The sequence below is a fragment of the Furipterus horrens genome, unplaced genomic scaffold (genome assembly GCF_987537825.1).
Source record: "Furipterus horrens unplaced genomic scaffold, mFurHor1.1.pri manual_scaffold_8, whole genome shotgun sequence".
Lineage (NCBI taxonomy): Eukaryota > Metazoa > Chordata > Mammalia > Chiroptera > Furipteridae > Furipterus > Furipterus horrens.
The window spans coordinates 13646216-13666406 of record NW_028327178.1 but is presented as its reverse complement, the minus strand read 5'-3'; the positions used below and the strand labels follow the sequence as shown (position 1 = coordinate 13666406).

Genomic DNA, 20191 nt, shown 5'->3' with positions numbered 1-20191 from the left:
GTGAAAGCGAAATAGGAGGAGAAGGTATTCTTTTAAAGTGCTGTCCTAGTCTGATAACTACTAAAAAAATATGATTTCATTATAATTCTCTGAAAGGTTGCTGATATTGCACTATTATAAATGTAAATTCAGAGAAGGAAAACTCTGACTCCAAAAAAAAAAACCTCCGCTGCCTTGCGGCATACCTCTTCAGGGGAAAGGCTAAGGGAGTAAACCCCGACAGAAAATCCGGAGCCGGAGTCCCTAAGGCGGTTTGACGTTGTAGTCAACACCGGCAACTCCTGCGGCGCACCTGAAGCCAAGCTGTATTGACTCCGTCTTTCCCTTGGACCCTTCAGCTGCGAAGAGAGGGGGGGTCTGCTGCATGGGCAACAGCAGACCCTCCATATCACCCTGCCCAGGCTCTGTAGCTTCAGCTCTTAAGAAACTACACCATCGTCTCTCGAGACGGACGGCTGCCGACGATAAATGTAAATATAAAAAGAAAAATTAAATAAAAGCTCATGCAAAACATGTGACTATTGCTGATAGTGTCATTGAAACAGGGAGAGCTTCATAAATCTATTCACTCATGCCCTTGAACAGGACATTGGATCTACTTTCTTGTAGAAGACCAGAACTCCTAGCCATTTCTAAATAGAAAATAGCATTTCCTTTTTTCATATTAAAGAACTCCATTACAGCTGAGTGGCTTCTATGAAGACTTAATTCCCAAGATGCTGATCTAGGTCCTTCTCAGAACACATGCCCTGTTGAAGCCCCTTAATGTGAGTTCGGTTTTGGGTAAGGAAGGAATGTCCTTGGAGGTCCCCTAACACAAAGTCTTTTAGTGGCTGTTACACAACACAACATAGGCTTTTTGATGACAGTTTCAGTATGTCCGTTTGAGATGCTGTTCTCCATTCTTAGATGTTAGAGACGGAAAAAGTCTTAGATACCACCAGTTGGGCCCCTTCCCGTTGCTGGTAAAGAACAGAAGCCCAGAGAAGTGAAATAATGGACCCAAGGTCATACAAATGGACAATGAAGGGCCCTAGACAAAAATTGCCTTCAACACAAGTCTTTCTTTCTCTACATCTTACAAAAGAATCTAAATAGAGCTAATGTTCAGCAAAACATACACAAATATGCAAATATACTATGCTAGAAAATTCTTTTACTTTCTGTAATAACAAACATTTCTTTATCACCTGATAGCTTTACATTCTATAGATAACAATAGATAATATAAACAGTGAATACTATACTATTCTTGTCCCTCTATCATCTGGAATTTTGTGAGTAAATAAATCTTTAATATCATAGAGGACAAAACAAAGCCTACCATCTAATCTGTATCTAATGTAATGAACAAGAATAATGAGAAGTTCTTACTGTCTCCAATCTGGAAAGTGTCTTCAAGCTTAAATATTGCTTCTCCAACTGCTTCTCTAGTTGGTAAGTACCACACCACATGCCACCTATTCAGGGAAAAGGATCAGCAAAATCTAAGTAGAGAGAAACAGATTCATCCCTGGTTGGCTTGGTATATGAGTATTTTATCATGGTGTATTATGACGTATAGGTATTGTACCTAATAATGCTTCTTTTTAGGTGAGTAAATGATAGTGACAGTGATCTGGTAGGTTGTGTTTTGAATAATACTATTAGACAGTCTAAATCTGTAATTCTCTGGTTATTATTCCAATGCTAGATGAATCACAAAGTATTGAACTACCTCAAGCCTCTTTTTCCTCTGTTGGGTTAATGATCAGTTCATTCATTCAGTAATAATCTCTCTATTTTGTGGACAGCACAAAATTGAGGATTCAAAGAAAAAGAAGGCGCAAAGCATACAGTAATTTAGTGTAAAATGAATAGCAAAAAAAACAAACAAACAAACAAAAACCCAACAACTTTCAGAAGTCAATGTGTAGAAAGTATTATATGACAAGTACAGGTAAACATATAATTACTATGGAGAGTTCATAGGAGGCAGTTATATTATCTGGCTGATGGTCTGTAGTAAAAATGTTGTAAAAGAAATTACATGAAATCTAGACCTTGAAGAATGGCTATGATTTCATGGGTTGGGCAGAGGGCATTAGGGGAAGTGGTAAAAGACATATTATACATATAGAACTCATCAAAAACATGTAAGGGTTTAAAAACCCATAATTGAATAGGGAATAATTCAATATTTTAAAAGCTAACAGTATGGCAAACGAATTGGGGCCAACTTGAAGAGCATTAAGTAACAATGAAAGAAACTTTAACTTTATTTTGTAAGCAATGTAATTTCATTGCAGATTATATGATTACAACTTTTAAAAAGAAAACAACCTGTTAAGAGTATAGAAGAAAAATGGAGGAAGCTGTAAGTGTAAGAAGCAGACCAGCAAGGAGGCTACTTCAGGATGCAGGTGAAATATGCCAGGTAGACATTGGTGGCAGAATATTATGAAGCTGAGTGTGAGAAAAGAGATCAAACGTTAATGCTGAGAGTAAAGAGAGCTTGGCCAAGAGTCAGGGCCTGTTCTTGGAAAATGTCCACCAGGAAGATACCAGAGGAGGAGTAGCTAAGAGGAAGAAGAAGCAAATAGAGTGAGCAAAGATAAAGGAGAAAATGGAGGGCCTCAAATCCAAGGAAAAACGGGGTCAGTGTGTTGGAGGGAAGATAGGCATTTAACTTTGATACTTAAGGACAGAATATGCTAATCATAGAGTTTTTAGGCCTTTAATAAACAAAAGAAAAGATAAGTCAAACTCTAAAAAATTCCCTACTTCTTTATATTTTTTCCCTGTATGTTTTAAATATGGGGGGAAAAACAAAATATATGGATTGCATTCAATAAAGTGCAAATTAATTTTCTTCCTAAAAGCGTTCTGCTTTTCACATTTTCAAGAGCACCACTTACTTAACAGCTCTATCATCCACCCTCCTTCCTGGTTTTAATAGCAGTTTCTGGAAACATTAGCAGACTCTGTTCACTACTCATTTTTCCCAAACTCAAACCCACTGCCCTGCTGCTTAACAAGCTGACATTCCTGAAACCCTTGGTGACAGCCCCCTCTCATCCCCCCGCCCCAGAAGTAAGACAAGAAACAGAAAGGCTCTTCCCAGTCACCTTGCCTGCTACCTGGTGCAGGCACTAGGACCGCCCAGACGCCCGTGGGCAGCCAGGCTTCACAGAGCCCGTCAGCGGGATTGAGCAGCCTTTGCTGTTACACAAGAGAGCAGGCAGCAGCTGTAGCAGCTCAGCATCCTTCCCCCTTCTGGTCGATTGGAAGGTATTTGCTTGCTATTTACCGTTCCGATTTTGTACCCCGCCAGTGTGCCTTGAGTGTTCACTCAGTCTGACGCTCTGCATGCTGTCCCGCACTTGTTGGGTTACTATATTATTTTATGTTAATTCCCACAGCTGATGGAAGCCACAGTGCCATAAAGAAATGGGCTAGATATTTCCAGAGGCTGAAATCTGAAGGCATTTGGAGGTGTAAGTACATTGGTCCCAAATCTCTAACGTGCTGGCTGTGTTAGTTGTGACTCTTGGCCATCTTCTTCCTCATTGAAAGAGCCAATGAAGGATGCCATTTGCATATTTCATTCATGAAGGAAAAGCACCAGGACAGACGGTGACAGAAACCACTGATGATGGGCCTGAAACTCCACTTTGGAGTGGCTGTGGTTCCCTCTGCTAGCCTGTGGGATTGCAAGAGAAGAGACTGGATTTGCAGCAGAGTTCTGAGGGGAAAGAGATTTTGCTCAGGGCTGCAGACCGCTTGGTTGTTTGCTTTCTGCTTTCTGTTTCCCAAGCTCAAAGATTGTCCTTTCTAATCACCGCAGTGGTGCAGTGTAGGAGTCTTTTTTATGTTTTCTTTATTTCCGCCTTCCAAATACTGTTATCATAAGCATGGGCTGCCAGAAAGCTGTTAAGCCATTCTGCACCTCTCAGTGTAAAGCCATTGAAGAAAAATCGAGTTTGCTTTCGGTTGGCCAAACTATACTCAATACCATAATTAGTAGATTACACACAAAAGCACTTGAAAAAAAATTAATTATTTAAGATTCCCTTTCCTGTTCAGCAATAAATCTGGTTATGTGAGATAAGGGAGTAGTTTGCTATTAGACAATCTAAATGAGGAACACTCTACAGAGAAAACTGGACATTTCTAAGTATTTTATGAATCAATTGAAGATGCTTTTTAGGGCCTGGATGTCACTTTCATGTATTAAAAGGTCTAAAAACTTTAAAGCCTTGTCAGACTTTTAGGTTAGATTATTATCTTAGAAATTAGATCAAATTTAGGTATCTTACACTAAAATGTAAAAAGTACACATTTTAAAATTAATAAAAGGTTGAGTCATATTAATGGTCATTTCATAGGAAACTTTAAGATAAACAGTGACATTAATTTATTTCAGGACAGAAAATATCAAATTAAGACTCAAAGTAAGGCATCAATATTGAAAATGTGACTTTAATGAAAAGTATTTTTTACAATAACCTCCAAAATAATTGGAATGTTTTAAATATTATATAGTTTAAGTACACTATATTTGATATATTGAATTACCCTAAATGAATGCTCAAATTTTTTAAGCATTAAACTTTTGAAAGTATAACTATAGTTCTTCTAAAAACTCTTTTGTAGGGGAAAAGGGGACAGAGGAGATGAGGGAGGGAAGATTGAGTTTTATTGTTCTATTTTTGAATACTTTGAACATTCTGACTGAATATTTACTATATAAATATGCTACTTATATTTAAAATATGTAACAAAAATTATAAATGATTATAACAATTAATCTGCAACAGCTTTAAAAGCAAATGAATATAAGTATATAAAAATAACATGTTAAGACTACTGTGGATGATATCTTAAGCAGGGAAAATTGTTGAAGATAATGCTTTGCTTCAGGAGGAGGTTAGGGAAATCAGATTTGGGATAGTCACAGACTTTCAGTATTTTGTGACGCAAAAGTAATTTTTTACGTTTATTATTGGTTGGTATAACAAGGTACTACAGCTCCATGAACTTTGTGTTAATAAAGCTTCTCCCCTCTCTATTAATTTTTTTCTATATTCCAAGTCTAGAAAGATGACTTATTTCTTCAAATTAATACTTAGTTTTGGAAATTTGATGATTTACAACCTTAGACTACAGTTTTATGTCATATTCATTTTATGGGTCTCATCTTAAATCGTTTAAAAATAACTTCATTATATGTTGAGGTCAAGATTCATTGAGTTCAATAATGATAGGAAAGAAAAAAAGTGCTAAGAACATAGGTGTTATTCAGAATCTGATATTCTCAGAATATGAACTTCCTTCTTGAATTTAATTCCTAAAATTAAGTCCACTGACTAGACCTAATTGACTGAAGGCAGTAGGAATCATGCTCCTCAGAAGTCTGGATTACTGGCAAACAAGTAGAGCTTAAGCTGAAGAATAAAACGGAGAAGCTAAAACTAATTTATTAAAGTGTGAAAGTGATTATCTGCTGATTTTATACCTGAGGATAACCCCTTTAGTCCCTGAAAAGTCTCCCTGCCCAGGAGATCCAGGTGAATCTTCTTATTACCTAGACTTTAATGGGTAAGAGTAAGATAGACATTTCTAAAAGAATTAATTTGAACATACATACTTTTATTTAAAAGCGATTCAGCAAATAGCCAGTCTGGTGACACCAATTTCACCCTCAGGAGTATGGGAAGACATTTTAGGAAGAGATAGGAAAAGGTAGCTTTTACATTCTTAAAACACCTGGAAGGAGCTACTGTAGAGAGGAGACCCGTCAGCCATGCTTGTTCTAACGTTTCAGTTTGCTTCTGTTTTGGTTTTCTGAGTGCCTGTGCTTTGAGTAAAAAGCTGTCTCCCACTAGGAGCCCCAGAAAACGCAGTAAGTCAGCTGGGAGCTGACTTCTCCTGGTAAGCCTGTGGAAAGCACTTAGTCTTTTGCTGAAAGGATAAAGAAACAACTGTAAAGAAATATCAAATAATCCTTCTTGGTTTGTCTGGAATGGTGATTATCATGCTCACATGAGTTTTTAAGAACTTGTTGGTCACATATTCAAGCCACAATAAATATAGGAATTATAGGTAACTTGAGAATTTCTTTGGAATCTAATTATGATTTTCTCTTGTTAAATAAAATACTTAAAAGGAAGGGAAAGAGCTTATATGAGTGGCATGCCATGCCCACGTCAGTTATGGTTGTGTGAACTGGCAGCAATAAGTTATGGCTTTTTTTTTTAAGTTTGGCAAAAAGGATGAGCTATTATTCATATAGTTTTGGGAAGAAGATTTTCTCGAAAGCAAAGGTCTTGTTTCAAAAAATTGATTTTACGTATAAAGAAATAAGTTTGTAGGTGAAGCAGAAAGCTTTTAAATATATGAGATTCAGCCTTTGAGTATAAAAGGCCAACTAACAATATGAAATGTGTGCCGTGCATTATTAGTAAGCAGGCCTATTCAAAATGTTTTCATTGTTCCTCCTGGCTCCCACAACTATAACTGATGTGGACGCCAGAACCACTAATATAGTTTCAGTCTTTTTCACTTATGCCTTTTATTTAAGATGGGAGAAGTTAAAAACTAAGGAAACTGATAAATATTATTCATGGTTCTGTAGATGTTTAAGTTGCAAATGAGCTTTGCTATGGCCCCAAATGTAATGTAATAATTGTAGTTTGTACTTTGGGATCAGTGTAAATTTTATGAATGTAGCATTTAATACTTCAGATTATCTTTCCTTAATAGATATTAATCAATTTTTTACTGTATGCCAGGTATGGAACTTAGTAAACAAGATATGTCCCACCACTCATGGTCTTCATTATTTTCAAGGAAAATAGACTACAAAAACTATTATAAACTTAACATATTATTATTAAAATTCTTTTAAAATTATTATTTAACTTATTACAAATTAAATAAGCCAGAATATATTCAAAAAATACTAACTTGAAAATTTGAAGAGACTGCTATGATAATGGATGACTTGGTGGGCTTTTTGTGATTTTTTTTTTTTTTTTGTGGATAAAAAAATGACATATCAAGGATCCAAATATAAGAGGCAGCTAATTAGTTAGTGGTCGTGTGTCATGATAGAAGGAAGACAGACGTTGTGTTAACCTGCTGCAGTTTAAGTTTATTCTGTGTCATTCCTAAACCTTGAGATCTTGAGCATTTTATTCCCTTTACAGAGTTTTGAGAATAATGAGCTTTACAGAGTTTTTTGGGGAAAAAAAAGTTGAGTGTTCATGACAATATGTTCAGTGTATATAACCATAATGACTTATAAAGTGTTGTTGCAACTTATAAATTCACTCCTTTGATTACCCAAAGGAACAACTGTTAAACTATTTTGTGACTCCTGTGCCTTTTCCTTAAATTTTTTTTGGTGATTCCATATTACACAGTAGAAGAAGAGAAGACAGCCACTCCAACAGACAGCCAAAAGAGAGATCATTGTTCCTGAATCTTCTAAAGACCAAGTTCAGTTAGGAGCTTTGTTAGAAGCATTCGTGGTAGATTTTTGATCACCTCCTCAGAAACCACAACCACAGTGGTTGATGGGGATTAATTAAGATGCTGTTCCTCCCAGGGAATGCTGGACTGAAATGAACACCTCCAAAGAGGTTGGACATGTCCCCTGGCAGGACTGTGCTTACTGGGCTTGGCCTGTCAAACACAACTTCTCGAGAAGTTTAGTGCAATGAACATGGGCTTTTACAGTTCACAGTGCAGGGTACAGGTTCAGGTTGAAGAAGCAAGTTCATTGATGAAGAAAGTAGTTGACTGAGTCACGGCTAAATGCTTTTGGAGTTTTCCCATCTCATCAGTGTACAGCCACAAAATATATACCTGCACACAACCAACCAAGGGTACTCTCTACATATTTTTTAAATTTTAAGGGAAAATTGCTAATTTTCTTTTAAGCATTTTCCCCTTATTGCTCTTGACAATACGGCTATGTAGAATGTGTTTTCTTAGTCATTTCAAAGGAAAACTTTAATCCTGGATTATTAACTAGATGTACTTGAAGCTCTTATCAGAGCGAATCCAAAATAGGAAACTAAACTAAGATCAAACCATGCAAGGCACTGGCATTGAAATGGCAATGAAAAAAAAAAAAAGGCGTGACTGCGGGAAATAATTCCCCGATTGGTCTAGATTTGGCCAAGCTCTTGATCTCATAGAAAAAGATGGAATCCTCCAGAGCAGCAGTCACAGACAAACTGGAAAACTCAGGCTACAGTCTGTTCTTGTGCAGGACAAGGAAAAAGCTAAGGTCCTCCCTGAGGGTGAAAAATACAGTGGGTCAAGTCAGGAAGTAAAATTCAAGTTCACGGGACTTTGGGTTGCTAGTACTTACATCTGTCTGCAGCTCTGTCATGTCCATCTGTGTGTCTTTGGAAATATAACTTGATCTATTTAGGTCTTAGTTTCTTTACTGCAATATACTAAATTTTAGTCATAAATTAATACCATTAAATGAGAAATAAGTGTAATATATGAATATCTAGGAGGTAGATAATTACTAAAGTAAAGTTGGAGTGGCAATAATCATAGTACACAAATACATTTTAAAGCAGAAAGCACAGTTAGGATTTAAAAATTTATTAAATAATGATTAAACATACAATTCACCAGAAAGATATGTCCATCCTGAACCTGTATGTATGTAATAACATAACTTAAAATAGTATAAACATTTATAAAATGAAGGAGAATTGACAAATCCACTATCATAGTGACAGATTTTACCAAAATTCTCTTAGAAACTGGGCAAAAAATTGAAAAGGGTAGACAATTAGAACAATGCAGTTTACAATCTCAATCTAATGAACTTATATAATAACTGCAACCAATAAAATTATTCTATCTAAGCCTACATAAACGTTCTTTTTATGCATAAAAATTGACAAAATACAAAACAAGTCTCAACAAATGATGAAAATCAATATCATACAGTTAATATTATTTAATCAGAAATGTATGTAGTTCAAATTATCCACATACAATATCAAAGGTAATATAATTCAGACTTGAAAAATTAGAAAATAGTCTTAAAAATAGTGATTAAAGTTCATTTGAGCCCATTGGAAAAAAATTCACTTTTATTCATGCATCTCATGGGATTGTTTCTAATCAGACACACGTTCACCTTTTACCCCAGGATATTGTGTAAGAGTTTAGATAAAACAACCAGATTTCTGAATTGAACACCCTTGAAATATTTTCTCATTCAATCACATCTGCATGATAACCAAATAAATAAATTATTTATTTATAATAAATCTCTGAATCTGATTCTGAGACCAAATTTCTACTGGGCCTACTTTGATAACTACTATGACATGTTGGTAAATCTTATTTTCAAGATTTGAATGAACTCATAACTGGATTTAAGAAAGTCTATATTTCAATTCCTAGATTTTCTTAATACAGAAAATATTTCAATCACTGCATAAAACAGATAGCAACCAACTTCATTATTGATGGAATCTCAAAATATGCCGCATGAATATTGTGTTGTTTTAATTATCTTGCCTTTCACTTCTTTTATAAACTATTTTTTGAAAATCTTGGAATAAAGCACTCTTTGTGACTCTTAACAGACCATCTTAATGACCTTCTTTGTAAAAAATTTAGTTATTTACAGTTTTCCACTTGTCTAAATTCAAACTAGGTCAGAATTCCACTTCCCATCTATAGCAGCTTTGCTCTCAGTCTGAGAAGGGAGAGGAGACTTACTATCTGAGCATTGTATATGCTCTCTGATAAAGAACGACCCCATTTTACATCTTGACAAGAACAAAACTCCAGGAAAGATAGCAATCTTGTATGTTCTGTGTGTATGTCCAAAGTTCTCTCTCTGAAGAACAAATGGCTTAATTAAGGAGCCATTGCTCCCGGGGAAGTGATCATGTAAATGCTGCTTTTTCATTCTGAATGGATCCCTTTCGTTGTCACCGCAGTAAAAAGGCAGTATCTCCCAAGGTGGAGCTCTTTTCATAGTGTTCAAGTTTCTTTCTTGTAGTAGTATTCTGTTTCAATAATAAATTTAATCTATTCAAACTTTCATACTTAGAATGTTTCAAGTGAGTTAGGAAGGGGCTTTTGAAATCTTGGTCCTACACCCCCAGTTTAGAGATGAAAATCCTAAAATTCCAAGTGGTCAGGTCATTACATGACAGATTTTCATGTCTTATGATTTTCAGTCTGACCTCATTGTATCAGCGTACAGTTTGTTAAAGTATAATTTCAAAAGGTGAAATCACAACTCTTAGGAAAATACAAAATGGACATGGGTAAGAGATTTTCTTTAATTCATTACTTAATGAAGGACATCAGTACGATGTAATAACTTGTTTGAAAAGCATTTAAGAAACTATTGACATTTTTTAAAAACTGTTAAGATAAGTCTAGGGAGTTTTAAAAAAGGTTAGAGTGTTATCTGTTCCATCGGACAAAAATGATTTGCATTTCTATGGGTCAAAAGCCTACAAATTAACAAGTAACTTTACTAAATCTGGGACTTCTAATAAATAGTAAATAGTAAGTTGAATTCAATTCTCTTCCTTAGACAATCTTTAGGTGGCCTTTGTCCCATATGTTATGGAAAGTACTTTCTGCCCCTCTTTTTACCTCATTTCCATGGATTAGATCAGGGGTTGACAATTAAGTCTGTTTACCAAACCCAGCTCATCACCTGTTTTGCATATGAAGTCTTATTGGAACATAGCTTGATCGGGTTTTATTTCTACACGTTCACCAGAAGTGTTAATTAACCAAGGCCTCCTGGAATTTGCCCTGCAGATCAAGGGCCATAGAGCATTGAGCAACCACTAAGGCCACAGAATTGACTGTCTGAAAATTCTCATGAGGAATCTTGAGTTGGACTTTCAAAATCCTCTTTTAGTACCTCTTCTATCCTAAGGCTCGGAAACCAGCCCACCAATGCTCTCTCCACTAGAGTTTGCTCTTTTCTTCTAGAGCTCCCTGAAATTTGCTAAGATCCCCAGCCTATTGGAAGTAACCTGTTTACTACCTGAAAGGATGGGACCCTAAAGCAGGTACTGAACAGCTTCCTAGAAAACCTTTGTGGGTGTCCAGCCAGCATCAGTTCCTCAATGATGAGCTGCTATACTTGATTAAATAAGAATCCATCTGCAATATGACACTTCGAGCATAGACTTCGTTACAACATTGATTTGTGCATTTATATCCTGGTAAAAATGGATACAGTTTCTTATTGATTCTATACAGTTAATCCATTGCGATGGAAATATTTGCTTCAGAATTCCGAGTAGGTCAGTGAGACTCAGATATTATTTAGAACATTTAATTCAATTTACAAAAGCATCATCCTCTGAGGTTAGAATTAGATACGGATTAAGAAGAAAGTGAAAGGTTTTTCTGCTCTATTTATTTAAAAATGGAAACTTAACCATACTTCAGACAAATAACCACAATGAAATATTCCTTGTGAGCTCATTTAGTTCTGGTAAATATTCTCTGATGCCTTGGAGCTGGGGCCAGCACTCTGCTTGCCTGCAGTCTGGGTCTGGACTATAAGGGTTCGGGAAATTCTGACTCTTTCCACTAGTTCAGCCTGAAAGCTGTCTTAGCCATGGGGGGGGGGGGGCAGATGCCTATTCTTTGAAGAGAACTTGGTACTATTCTTTTTATGAAGTTATGGGACTCTTCTTTGTTGAACTCACCAAGTCTAGCCTATAGTTTAGAGCAGAGCCTTCAGGCTGGCATCAAGAAACGGAGAGTTGGTTGATGGCAGTGATAAGCTGTGGTTAATTTATGACGATAACCAGGGATGTCAGAATGGAGAAGAGTAAAATTCTCTAGTACATTCCCAGAATTGTTTGACCAGTGTTTTTTGCTGAGGGTAGGAACATATGATGGGAGGCACTGAGACATCTCCAAGGCCTTCTGAAAAAAAAACATGTAAGCATCTGATTGGTAACCATGAAGCTGCCGAACAAGCCCAATTATTTCTAGCACCTTCTTTCCTTTGTCCACTTTTAAAACAAAATAAGAATACTTTGTGATTTCTCAGGCGCTCTCTGTGAAATCTCAAAAATAAGTTTATGAGTAAATTTGAGTGCCTTTTTGGGGGTGACCTCCCAAACTGCTGAAGTCTAATTTTAAAATCATCACTCTTTGGCAGATATAAAATGATTATATGTAAACAATTTCATGTAACTTAGTAATTAATAAGGGAACCAGATGTTATGATTACTTTAGGGGAAATATGAGAAATTACATGTATATAAGTAATTATGTTAGAATAAAATTACTGAATTAAATTTTAAAACTTGCTTATATCAAACAGACAATCTTTAGAGTTACTTGTTCACTGGGCAAAAATTATATGTGTATCTAATGTACAAAATTCTACAGATTAACAAGTAATTTTAAGAAGTCTCTGATATTTAATAATAAAAATGAGACAAACTAAGCAGTACACCCCTCTGGACCTATGTTCTCCAATAAAGTAGCCATTATCTATTTGAATATGGCTAATCAAATTAATTAAAATTAAATATAATAAAACACTTAGTCCCTCAGTCACACGACCCACTTTTCACAAGCTCAGTGGCCATATCGGCCCAGCAGCTACCATATTGGGTAGCATTTTCATCTTCACAGAAAGTTCTTTGGGACTGTGCTGTGTCTACCTAGACAATCCTCAGGTGGCCACTGACCCTCTACACTATTAAAAGGATATGTTGTCCACCTTGTTGCCTTATTTCCAAGTTTCAGAGGATTTTTCTAACAGTTTTAATTGTGATACAATTTATAACCATCTAAAAGTAAAATTAGATAGTAAATCCTTTATCTGAATAGACTTACTGTGTATCATGATTATGCCAAAACAGAATAATTTTTTCAGAAAACCAAATGATACATGATGTATGTTAATAGTGGTATACGAATGACTGGAACAATGCACACTTTAAAAAAATAGAATACTACCAAAATACAGAATTGTATCATTTGGTTTACTCAGGATGATTCAATCAACCCTCTCATAAAACCAAAGAAGCTGTGATATTGTGAATGGCTCTGGTAAACCAGAATGGATCAGAACAGAGAAGATATGAATCAGGGCAACCATAGTATCTAAGGAAATTTGTATAGCTTTTTGGTTAACATAGAATTTTATTTTTTTGAGCTCACTTATGATAAAATGGAATTATACCTGTTGGCACATAAGTAACTTTTAGATTTTGTAAAATGCTCAATAATGCAGTAAGAAAATAGAATATTATAATTGAGAACTACATTTCCTTGAATTTTTCATTAACAAAATAAAAGCATTATGTCCCTGAGTTTCATTACTATTTATAAAGTTTTATCATTTATTAAACAAATAGCTGTTAGGTGCCTATTCTACAAACAAAATAGAAACAGTGTCTACCCATTTGGAAGGGTACAGACTGGTAAGAAAGACAAAAGATAAATAACAGTAATAACAAATGTAATTTTTGTGACTGAGTACTACAAGGGAGCATATGAGGGGAATGCTTTCCTAGTCTGTTGGGATAGGAGCTAGGTGTGTATTTGGAAGGATATAGTCAAGAAAAGGCACCTCTAAGAAAGTGACATTTAAATTAGGACCTGGAGGATAATAAGGATTTTCTATGTAAAGAAGAGTTGTGGAGGGAGTGAGGGGTGAAATATCATAAAAGAAGCATCATGCAGGAGGTCCTTGGCCAAGGAGTTGCCACGAGAACTTCAGTTTTTGATTGGATGATGCTGACTTCAGAGAACTGTTTGGAATTTTACTTCCTTTCTTTCCTTTTTTTTGGCCAAGAGGGCAGATTAGCACAGAATACTTTCTTATATCAAATTGAAATCAAGGAAATATATAAGTAGACAAATTTCTGGTGACCAGCTTCTCATTCAAAATTGCCAAAAAGATCTCCCTCTGTGGAAGATAGCTGCCATATTGTAGTCACTTTGACCTTCCAAAAAGGTCAGGTCTCAGTTGGAAGAGGTTGGCCCTGAGTCTTGTCATAATTTACTGGTTCACTGTTAACTCTCTGGGCCATCTTACTCAAAGCTTCTTTCTTGTAAGTAAGAGCCAAACCTTGCCTGGAGGCCTAGCTGCAGGTGCCTACGTAATCAGAGAAAGAGGGTTACTACTTTCCTTGCCTGAAAAAATAACCACAATTTTAGTGCTTGAATAATTCAACCTGTATTTATAGTATCAATTATAGATAATCTACATCCAGATATCTAAATGATAGTAAATTTGATTGCAGGATTTTAGATTAGCTAATGAATAGATGGATCAAAATTTTTATTTGAATTTTATCTAAAACATTATCTTGGTGTTATCTTACTCCCTTTCCACACCCACCTCTCATGATATATTTATCCCTCTATTATAAACTTGTTGTTGTATTTGACATGCTTTTTAGAATGTGAGCCCAGAATCATCTCTGCATTTCCAGCATTGAACATAATGCTTGGCAAAAAGAGATTTTCAATATATGTTCATTGAGAGACTAAACAAGTGAATAAATGCAAGATCCTAGATTTATGAGCATATTAAGAAAAAGAAAAAACCTTAAATTATCTGGCTAAATCTCTTAAATAAAAAATTTCATTTTATATGAAAGTAACATTAATATCTGTTATTTGACTAAATACTATCAATGAGGCAAGAGACTTTTAAAAATGAGAATACATATATTATCAATAATATGTTCAACTTTTATTGGACGCCTAAAAGAGTGGTATCAGACATGGTTCTTGCCTTCTAGAAATTTATGACAAGATTGAAAAACAAACATGTACTTAAAAATGTGATGACTAATATAGGAAATGTATACTAATGCCAAATAGTGCAATAAACAGGGAGATACCAGAGTTAGGAAGGTTAGCAACAAGAGCATTCTAAAGCCTGGTTCATTTTACAAATCACTGAAGAGGAATGAACTTTCATATAATCCAGACTGTTTTATTTAGTCTTAGATGACTGACCATTGATTCATAATCTTGTCCTTTTGCATGTATTTTCCATTATTTTATAGCTGACTACCTTTGAAGATATTAACTAATAATTTCCGCATAAGAACAGCTGGGAAAGAAAAAAAAGAAATTAACATTTGTTGATTCCCTATCATATTTCCAGACACTGTAAACAAATGTTTACATAATGTCTCTCTACCTTAAACCACCTCTTAGAACACAAACACATTCATAGGATTTTTAGAACATGATGTATATCTTTTGCCAAATGTAGGGCAGAACAGTTGACTTTGACAAGAACGTTTTCTTTTCATAAAAAACTTTGTTGTACTTTACATCAAATAAACTGCACCTATTTGAGGTGTACAACTGAATGCATCTTGAAAAGTGTATACTTCTCTATAACCATGAGCACAATCAAGAGAATGTTATCATCACCCCCAAAAGTTCCCTGAAGTCCCTTTGCAGTCAACCCTTGACATAGACTGCCTCCTGGTACGTTATTTGTCACGATACATTCATGTGTCTTATCTGGAATTATATATGAATGGAATCATGCAGTAGGTACTCTTTCATGTGTGCCCTCTTTCATTCAATGGGATGTCTTTGAAATTCACTGAGAAGTTCTGAATGGTATTTCATCTTATGGTTCCATTACAATGTGTTTATCCATTCTCCTGTTAATGGACATTTAGGTAGTTGCCATTTTTTAGTTACTATGAATAAAGGTGCTATGAACCTTGATTTTCAAGTCTTTGACTAGAAATAAGGTTTTTTGTTTTGTTTTGTTTTGTTTTTGTATTGGCGAGTACCTAAGAGCTGAACTGCTGAGCCTGTGATAAGTGTACATTTACCTTTGTAAGAAGCAGTCACGTTCCTGCCAAGGTATTTGTTGCATTTGACTTTTCCAGCAGAAATGTATGAGAATTCTGTTTTCTCCCCTCTTCACCAGCACTTGATGTTAATGCTTTTATCTTTAGGCCTTCTGGTAGGTGTGTGGTGGTGTCTTGTGGTGACTGTGATGTACACTTCTCTGGTAGACGAATGATGTGGATGACCTTTCGTTAGCCTCATCAAACATTTGTTTGTCTTCTTTTGAGGAGTATCTATTCAGATATTTTGACCCCTTTGCATTGAGTTATTTATCAGAGAGTTGTAAGACTGTACATTCTGGATACACATTTTCAGTAAGATAATTATTCATTGCAAATATATTTTCTCATTCTGTGGCTTGTCTTTTTAAAAAGATTTTGTTTATTTTTAGAACACTTTTAAGTTTACAGTAAAATGCAAAGGGAGTTAGACAGATCTCCCCTATAACCCTTACCCCCATGCAGACGCCTACTGTCAACATTCCTGACCAAAGGAGTATATTTGTTAAAATTGATGAACCTATGTTGACACATCATAATTACTCAAAGCCCACAGTTCATTTAGGGTTCACTCTTGGCATGGTATGTTCTTTGGATCTGGGCAAATGCACAATGATATGTATTCACCATTAGAGTATAATATGGGGTATTTTCACTGCCTTAAAAATCCTCTGTGCTCTGTCTATTCAAGCCTCCCCTAGCAACCCTTGGCAACCATTGATCTTTTTACTGTTTCCATAGTTTTGTCTTTTCCAGAATGTCATTTAGTTGGAAACAGACAATCTATAGCCTTTTATGATTAGCTTCTTTCATTTAGTAATTTAACATTCCTCTGTGTTTTTTTTTTTTTTTTTTGTGGATAAATAGCTCACTTTTTTAAAGCACTGAATAATATTCCATTGTTTGGATCTACTACATTTTAGTCATTCATTCACCTATAAAAGGACACCTTGGTTGCTGCCAGGTTCTGGTAATCATGAATATAGCTGCTATAAACATCCTGGTGCAGGTTTTCATGTGGACATAAGTTCTCAGTTCACTTGGGTAAATATCAGAAAGCATGATAGCTGGATTCTATGGTAAGAGCATGTCTATTTTATTTGCCTTTTCACTTTTATTACAGTTTCTTTACTAAGAACAGTAAGTTTTAAATTTGATATAATCTATTTACCTTTTTTTTTTTCCTGGTCATTTATGGTTTATGCATGGCCTGGTGATAAGTTCACGTGACTAAAGAAATAATTCAGACCTGGCTGGTGTGGCTCAGTGGATTGAGCGTCGGCCTGTGAGCCAAGTGTCACTGGTTCGATTCCCAGTCAGGGCACATGACTAGGTTGCACATCAGGTCCCCAGTTGGGGGAGGGAGTGAGAGGCAACCACACAGTGATGTTTCTCTCCCTCTCTTTCTCCTTTCCCCTCTCTCTAAAAATAAATAAACAAACAAATAAATAAATTATAAAAAAAAAAAGAAATAATTCATCCAATGGCTGTTATTGAAGTTTAGTTACTTGATGGACTCTAGGTAAGGCCGTAATATTGAGGATCTTTGTATAAGAGTGATTTTATCTTATACTTTTTATTATCTAGTCCCTTGGATAATTAAATGATTCATAACTATTGTCCTCCTAACTCCTTTGATGTCTAAATAGAAAGAATTATAGAGCTTCAGAGTTTGGAAGGAAATGAGAAGTCATTTTTTTTCCATTCATTGGATAAACATTTTAGCAGTCAGATCATTTTTCTGAGGCACACTTCCAGAACCTATTTGCATTATAGGCAGTGATGTAGCATAACTCATCTGGATGTTAGGACAGGAAAGGAAATCAGGAACATCCCTCCCATTTTTCATTTATAGGATGCCTGCCTGAGTTCCACAGCTGAAAAGTATAACATCTCCAATCAGTGCATCACTTTCAAGTAGTGTCATGCTTTGGGAATTGCTAAACTACCTTGGTTCTATGAGCAGAATGAGAGCTTTCTAATCTGCAGAGCTAGGCATATATGCTGGGTTAACAACATGAACAAGTCACCTAAATGTCCTGAGTCACAGTTTCTGTCATCTGCAAAATATAAAGAGTAGGGTATACGAATAGACACTAGAATAAAGTAAGCTCTCACTAAATGGTTATTTTTTTACTGAATGCTGATATAAATAATGCAATAGAGAGAAATTTTACCTCTCATGCATTTTTATTAATAGAAGAGAAAGAGCTGAGAAATTCATTAGGAGAAGAAGATGACAAGATTAAAAACCTGGTCTATATTTTCAATAAATCTTACCTGGGTTTTTGGTCATGAAAACAATCTAATTGTGCTCTTGGAGGTGATGGATATTGAATAGTATCTTTAGCACACAACACCGAACAGTCAAGTGGTATCACAATTATTTTCAAGGATAACACAAAATTAAATGTTATTATTAAGGAGGACCATATCTTTCTATGGGACCTTTGAAATTTTTGAATAAGTGGTAAATCGTCATAGTTCAAAGCTCGGCAAGGCTACGCCAACAAGACTCACCTTCATTGCTCTCTCCACCCATCAAGTGCCTACCTCTGTTCCCTAAAGCTCGTTGTTTTATTACGTGCTTAGTCCTCTCTGCCAACCCTGGCTGGTTTGGCTCAGTGGATTGAGCGTCGGCCTGCGAGCTAAGTGTCGCTGGTTCGATCTTCCAGTCAGGGCACATCAGAGAAGGAAAACTCTGATTCCAAAAAACCTCCGCTGCCTTGCGGCATACCTCTTCAGGGGAAAGGCTAAGGGAGTAAACCCCGACAGAAAATCCGGAGCTGGAGTCCCTAAGGCGGTTTGACGTTGTAGTCAACACCGGCAACTCCTGCGGCGCACCTGAAGCCAAGCTGTATTGACTCCGTCTTTCCCTTGGACCCTTCAGCTGCGAAGAGAGGGGGGTTCTGCTGCATGGGCAACAGCAGACCCTCCATATCACCCTGCCCAGGCTCTGTAGCTTCAGCTTCACTGGAGAGGACACTCCAGCGTCATCGCAAGATGTCGATTCAACACGGGAGGAGACATATACCGTGTCACTCCCGAGTTGGACTGCACAGCCATTCTCGGCGGTGCAGATAGACTCTTAAGAAGCTACACCATCGTCTCTCGAGACGGACGGCTGCCGACGAGTCCTCTCTGCCAAGACAGACAAATATGACTGTATAGCCTTACTTGCCTTTTTGCTGCCCAGAAGTTAGTATACTGCTTACACCTATGACACAACTGGACATCTAGCTTATAAAAAATAAATAGCTGTATGGAAAGTCTTAGGAATTCCCATGTCACCTCTAGAGAGTGACCAAGCTAAAGCTTCTATGTCAAACCAACCTTCTTGAATTTGCTACAGAAACAGAAACCTTGTAAGTCCTTTTGCTAAATAAAGAGTGAGTCTCAGTCTTGATGGTTGGGGTCTCCTCTTGCCTGGAGGCAGAAAGTGGCAGTAGGTAAGAACCCAAGGTTCCTGTAATTTTTGAAGACCTATTCTTGAGTTCACTCCTGAAAACAGGCTCTGGGAATTCTGACATTCTTCCTTCTGGCAAAATAAGTCTTAAGGGGTTGGTTTTAGCCTGAAGGCTTGTGCTGCAAATAAAAGTATGTTTCAGCTTAAAAGTTAATGAAGCTTTTCATTGAAGAGTGAATGTTTCAATGTGTAAAACTGGAAAAGGAATCTAAAATTGTCTTATTTTCTGATAGGGCAAATGACTGGGAGGAAATCTTTTAAGGCAGTTGCTTAATAAAGGTGACTTAATTCTAGCCCTGGAGGAAGCTGTAAGCCTCTGGGAACACTGTCTCCCACGAATGTCTATGACAGGCCTTTCTCTGAGTCATAATAGTAGGTGGAGCACAGCATTGAAATTAGTGTCATTAATGAAGTTTATTTTGTAGCTAAAATTCCTGGGTGCAATTTCATCTTTCTGACTTGATAAGCATCCCAGCTTGTTTGAAAAGCAAAAACTAAAAGGGCATGTCCTCAGTTGCCTGAATTTATATATAATAATGAAAGGCAGAAAGAAGTTAAGATCAGATAAACAAATATTTAAAAAATGTAAGTTCGCTTAAATCGGTCATAATTTATTTACTAAGAATTCATTTGCTCTTTCTGCAACAGATTTACGTTCATTTCTGTATTTTGCTTCTGCTAATAATCAAGCAAATTTGCATTTTCTGAGTACAAAGCAGGTAATGAGAAGAGCAGGTGCCCTGAAGATAACTGAGCAGTAGGTATGAGCCGATGTGGTTTCCACATATTCTGTTTTGATATTGTGAGAGAGAACACAGCCAACATTTGGAGTAAAGTAAGAAGCAGGAGACTGCCAACCTGAATA

The 20191-nt window shown here is 36.2% G+C and overlaps 1 protein-coding gene across 1 annotated transcript in view; it reads left to right on the top strand.

Annotated features, from left to right (window-relative positions):
• The first annotated feature begins 3201 nt into the window (after positions 1-3201).
• RAB27B (RAB27B, member RAS oncogene family) overlaps positions 3202-20191 on the top strand; it is a 126888-nt gene continuing 109898 nt past the window's right edge. The window contains exons 1-2 of the mRNA XM_090285484.1: positions 3202-3270; positions 3402-3476. The gene's annotated coding sequence lies outside the window, so the exon portion shown is untranslated. The remainder of the gene's footprint in view (positions 3271-3401; positions 3477-20191) is intronic.